The sequence below is a fragment of the Tenrec ecaudatus genome, chromosome 14 (genome assembly GCF_050624435.1).
Source record: "Tenrec ecaudatus isolate mTenEca1 chromosome 14, mTenEca1.hap1, whole genome shotgun sequence".
NCBI lineage: Eukaryota > Metazoa > Chordata > Mammalia > Afrosoricida > Tenrecidae > Tenrec > Tenrec ecaudatus.
In genome coordinates this window covers 111500286-111506285 of record NC_134543.1, presented here as the reverse complement: position 1 = coordinate 111506285, position 6000 = coordinate 111500286, and the positions used below count along the sequence as shown (strand labels likewise).

At 40.5% G+C, this 6000-nt stretch overlaps 1 protein-coding gene across 1 annotated transcript in view; it reads left to right on the top strand.

Annotated features, from left to right (window-relative positions):
• The first annotated feature begins 211 nt into the window (after positions 1-211).
• ATP8B4 (ATPase phospholipid transporting 8B4 (putative)) overlaps positions 212-6000 on the top strand; it is a 272810-nt gene continuing 267021 nt past the window's right edge. Inside the window, exon 1 of the mRNA XM_075530752.1 lies at positions 212-422. The gene's annotated coding sequence lies outside the window, so the exon portion shown is untranslated. The remainder of the gene's footprint in view (positions 423-6000) is intronic.

Genomic DNA, 6000 nt, shown 5'->3' with positions numbered 1-6000 from the left:
ATTTGCTTTTGTTTCTCCAAGATTAACTAGTTACTGCCTCAGCAGCAGGAGCAGTCCACTCTGGAGCAGAGGCTCTCATGGGGCGTCAGCATTTTCCCAAGGAGTGCTTGTCTCCCCCAGGTCCTAACCGGTGGTTTTAACTGGTTTCCTGCACGGTCTTCCTCTTTCTCTGGTCGGAGGCGTTGATTGCCATCCAGCAGTTTCCAGTAGCGGTACGTGGTCAAGACTGTTTTTTCCGGGAGTTGATCTCAGGTTTTCAAGAAAGCCCCCAAGAGACCAAATGTGTTTTCTATGTAATTACTCGAGCTTTTAGAACTGCCTTGCCGTTTTCATTGAAATGGTCACGGAATGGGTGCCGGTTTGATCTTCCTGCACTGCTGGGAAATCCTCCTTTTTGGGGAGCGGGGTAGGTCCAGGTTGAGGTGAGTCCATGGGGAGCCTTCAATGGTGGGCAGGTGAACAGGAGGTTTTGCTCTGGCCATTGTGACTTTCCGTTTCTCTTCTCCAACTTCCTGCCTCGTTGTGCTAGTTTTATCTTCTGTGTGGTTGCAAATTAGCAAAGATTCTCTAGGACTCTCCTTTTAAAAGAAAGAAAGAGAAAACCCTAAAGACACGAACCACAATAATTTGGGGTGGCAGTGGGGGTAATTAGTTGGGCATGGGAACCGATGACATTTTCTGTTTCCTTCTGAAAGTTAAATTTTTATTTTGGCAAATGTTTTGAGAATGATGATGGCAACAAATGTACAAATGTGCTCGGCACGATGGATAGATATATGCATTGTGATAAGAGTTGTACGAACCCCCAGTAGAGTGATTAAATAAAAAAACCAAATTTTTATTTTTTATTTTGTTAGCATCATGTGTTGAAAGACTGACGAGAGTGGACTAAATGCCTATGTCTTCGTTAGTTTGTAGATCTCGGCCATTTCCTTTGGAAGCAGCCGGTTTTATAATTTTTAAAAGGGAGTTTGCTTCTAGTGTCCCTCCATAAGATATTGTTTATTTGCTTACTCTATTTCAGTTCATGCTTTAAATGGGAATAGTTCAGCACGGGTCTTCTGAGGCTTGAGGGCTATGTTTTCAGTACTCAGATTTAGCTAAATTTAAAAATGGATTCATCAAGCTATGTTGTTGCTAGACACAAGAGTGCCACAGGTCCTGGTTAACAATTAGTGTTTTGAAAAATTGGGAAGTTGGCAGGAAATATTAATGGCGTGCAAATGGCTTATTAACTAGGAGATGAGGAAAATTCAGTATTGGGTTTTGGGTTACCAACACCTGTATCCATAAAGCTAAATTACCTTTAGCTCAAGTTGCTTCAAGCTGGCCTTTACTGCAAAATGCAAATTCAGAGTGAGCTCTTATAACCTATATTTATCTATTATCGTACATGAGTCTTAAAAATGATTTTTTTGGTATCCCTGCAATAAGGGGAGAAAGAATTTCATTTCAATCTTACATGATCTAGTGGCAATTTTCATGTAGCAGGAAAAAAGCTAACCTGATCATCTCAAGGCGCATCAAAAAGTTTTCTAAAAAAAGAATCATATTTTATTGAGTTTTTGGTCAAAGTTTACTCAGAAAATTAGGTTCCCATTTGACAATTTCTACACAAATTGTTCTGTGATATTGGTTCCATTTGTTACTGACAACATTCTCTTTAACTGGGCTGTGCTTCTTCCTTTTCAAGAACCAGAGTCTTCCTGCCCCTTATCAGCTTCTTCTTCTCGTTTGAGATAATGATCTTTGGTCCCACACTGATGGTTTTTAAGTAGGCTCTTAAAAACAGACAATAGCCTCTATTTTGTGTACCATTCTGCTAGTCTCCTGAAAGAGAAGCTCTCAGGGGAGAGGCTGGGTACACATTTAAAGTGTCTCCACCTGATAGTCTCTGGGAATCCCCTGTCCTCCATTGTTCCAGTTGGTTCAGCTTGTTGCTTTTAATAAGATTATTTTCAAAGCGGAAAAAATATTAAAACAAAAGTTTTAATTTGTCTATAAATATGGGCAAATGGTCCATATTTGTCCATGAATATGTCCATATTTTTTCTCGCATCCTAGCCAGACGAGCTGTTGTGACCCTGGTCAGAAGGATCTCGTTCTAGTTTCAGGGTAGATGAAGTTGTGTCTTGTGCAGTTAATTCTTCTCTGAGTTTCGGTTACCTTCTTCCTCTCTTGCTCCTGGCAAGAGGAGACCAGTAGTTCTCTCTTGGCTGCTGACAAACTTAAAAATAAATCATTTTATTGGGAGGGTCTTACAGCTCTTAGAACCATTCATACATCAATTGTATCAGTCACATTTAGAAGTCTTAGGAGTCCAGTGCGCTACCCATTGCACCACAGAGCCCAGTTATGTATCACATTTGTACATGTGTTGCGATCATCATTTTGGACAGCCTTTTAAGATTCAGAGACTACTCCATTAGGGCGAAGAACATGATTTTTGTCCATTGAGAGCATGGTCCTAAACCTTCAAGCCCAGAAGACTGATATTGGAAAGTGTTTGGTTATGTCTGAGGAATGTCTATTTGGGTCTTCAGTGATTATATGTGACCGTACTCTTATACAGTCTCGGAATCTCATGGGGGCAGTTCTACCCTGCCTCATAGGGTCTCAGCGACAGTGAGAGTGAGTAGATAATGCATTTGCTTTCACCTATGTAAACACCTGTACCTGCCCATCTACCAGTTTGCTTATATCCATCCATATGCACACAAACATTCTTTTTAATTTTGGTTGTGCTGTGCTTACTATATCCGTATATGGTGTTGTTTTCCCATCTCCCAAAATAACAAGTCTGTACGGTTTAAAGTGTACTTTCTCCTCCCCCTCCTTCTTCCTGGCAACCACCAGTGAACATTGCTCTGTTTGCATTAGCCCTTTGGCACAGCGGGTTAGGGGTTGGGCTGCTCATAACAAAGTCAGTGGTTCGAAACCACCAGCCACTCCTTCAGGAGAAAGAGGAGGGTCTTAACTCCCCCAGAGAGTTACAGTCTCAGAAGCCCACAAGGGCAGTTCTCTCCTGTCCTATAGGATCATTATGAGTTAGAATCGAATTGATGGCAGTGAGTTTTGCTTTAGGGAGCCTTGGTGTTGTAAGTTATGTATTGCACTGCTTACTGCCATGTCAGCAAATTTAAATCACCAGTGGCTCTGGGAGAAAAACAGGAATTTCTACTCCCTTAAAGAGTTACAGTGTTGGAAAGTCACATGGACCACCACATGGAAACCTACCCTGTCCTATAGGGTCACTAATGACTATGAATCAACTCAATGACAGTGAGACTGTCTTCTTATTAAAAATTGTTCATGTAATAGATGTCCTTAGATACTTGACTCTTTTCCCTTCAGCATTAAGCCCTTCAGGTCTATCTGTGCTGTAATATCTTTTTTTTCGGTTGTGTAGTATTCCTTTGTATGTATGTATACAAGTTACTTATCTTTTCATCCGTTGAGCACTTTGGTTGTTTCCATTTCTTTGCTACTGTGAATAAAGCAGCAACGAGCATTGGGTGTGCATATATACTTGTCCATTTAATTATTTTTGGTTCTGCATTGGGCTGCTAATTGAATAGGAGAAAGATGAGGCTGACTGACAGTATCGGAAACCCCAAAGAGTAGCTCTGTACTTCTTATAGGGTCTCTATGAGTCGGAATTGACTTGATCGTAGTGAGTAGGGTATATTGCTGCATCCCAAGATAGTTCTATTTCTGGTTTTTGAGACAGTGCCATACAATTTTTCATTTTTCAGCGCCCCCAGTAATGGATAAGAGTTCTAATGTCTCTGCTTCCTTGCCAATGTTTGTTATTTGTTGTTGTTGTTACCGTTTTGGATGGGTTAAGCTCTCTGTGTTACCTCCGTGGTTTTCTTTTGAATCTCCCTAACGGATAATGAGAGGAGTCCTGTTGCTGATGTCAGATATCTGTTGGGTTGTTAACTGCAAGGCTGTTAGTTCAAACCCATCAGCTGTTGCTTGGGAGAAAATTGAGGCTATCTGTCTTGTAAAGATTTACAGCCTCAGAAACCGTGTCTAAGGATTCAACTCAAAACTACAATGAGGTAACATCTTATCCCAGCTATGAGTTGACATCAACTCAACAGCAGTGGGTTGGGTGAGTTTATTGGCCAATAAAGGAGCACTGATAGGGCTATGATCCTCATGGTCAGTAGTTGGAAACCATCCGCAGCTCCGTGGGAGAAAGACTGGGCTTTTTATTCCTGCCAACACTTGAGTCTCGGAAGCCCACAGTGGGGTTACATTGAGTCAGCATTACAGCTCCATCCCAAACCAAACTCACACGATGGCAGCAAGTTTGGTTGTGGATGGGGCTATAGGGTAGGCACTGCACTGCACACTGCAGGATTGACAGTTTAACCCGCCAGTGGCTTTGAAGGAGAGATGAGGCTATCTGTTCCTGTAAAGATTTATAATCTCACGAGCCCCATAAAGGGCTGTTATGCGTCGGAATCTATTCAATGGCAGGTTTTTTTTGGTGGGTTAACGCTTAATAATAGTGTACATCTTTTCATAGTTTTTGCCTACCTGATCATCCTCTTTGGTGAAGGTCTTGACCATGACCCTTGCTCATTTTGTGATGGGGTTGGTTGTCTTTCTGTTTTTGAGTTGGAGTTTTCTCTACCCTCTATCACCGTGGTTCTCACCCTTCCTAAGGCCGTGACCCTGTAATACAGTTTCTCATGTTGTGGTGACCCCCCCAACCATAAAATTATTTTCATTGCTATTTCATAGCTATAATTTTGCTACTGTTATGGATCATAATGTAAATATCTGATATGCAGGACTTATTTCATTGTTTCAAATTGAACATCATTAAAGCATAGTGATGAATCACCAAAACAATAAGTAATTATATATTGTGAAATATTTATTTCTAATGACAAATAAGTGAAATCTTGTCTTGAAGCATGGTGTAGCATGGGTAACAGTCTTCATACCAGGTATGAGTATTTGGGCGTATCTGCATGTGAGCAGACCCACCTGGAGACGGATAGAGGAGCGGTGTCTCGGTTTCTAAGACCATCGGAAATCTGTGTTTTCTGATGGTATTGGGTGATTCTGTGAAAGGGGTCCCCCAGGTCTGCAACCCACAGGTTGAGAACTGCTACTTCAGAGATGATACAGACTCTTAGCAGATAAATCTTTTCTAGAGACTTATTCCAAGTTTGTACGTTGTCAATTTATACTCTTTTGATAAGTGACTTTAATGACCATTTGTTTTTAGTGTTACAAGGCCCCGTTGATTTCAAGTTGTTCGTTTACTGTGTGGTCATTATCTTATTTTTATAAAGCATTACGTCCCATAGTTTTCTCCCTGGAACTTTATGTTTTTATGTTTAACATTTAGGTCTTTGATCCATTTGGGGTTAATTATTGTGTGTGAGGTGTAGGTCTTGTTTCGTATGTTTGTAGCTGCATATTCAGTTTGCCAGCACCATTTATTAAAGAGACCGTTTCGTGCCTACTGAATGAATTTTGACCCCTTGTGAAAAATCAGTTATTCTTCTTACTCCTCAATTCTATTCCACTGGTCTCAGTGTCTATAATTAGACCAATACCAGTCTGTTTTGATTAGAGTGGCTAGAGAGTATGTGTTTTATCAGTGAGTGTGAAGCCTCATGCGTTGTGCTTTTTACTGCGTTGGCTTTTTGGGGTTTATTTCCTTTCTATATGAAGTTGGTCATTTTCCCATTTCAGTAGCACATGTTGGGATTTGAATCAGAATGGCATTGTATCGATACATTGCTTTAGGCAACATCAACATTTTAATTATATTGAGCCTTCTAATCCAGGAGCACAGGATGTTTTCCTAATTTTTGTAAGACTCTGTTAGTCTCTTGCAGCAATGTTTTATGATTTTCATGCTATATATCTTTATGTCCCTGGTTGGGGTAATTCCTAGGGGTTTTTTTTCCTCCTTTAAATCAATATGGGGGTCATTATAAATGATATTACTGTCTTGATTTCTTTTTCAAA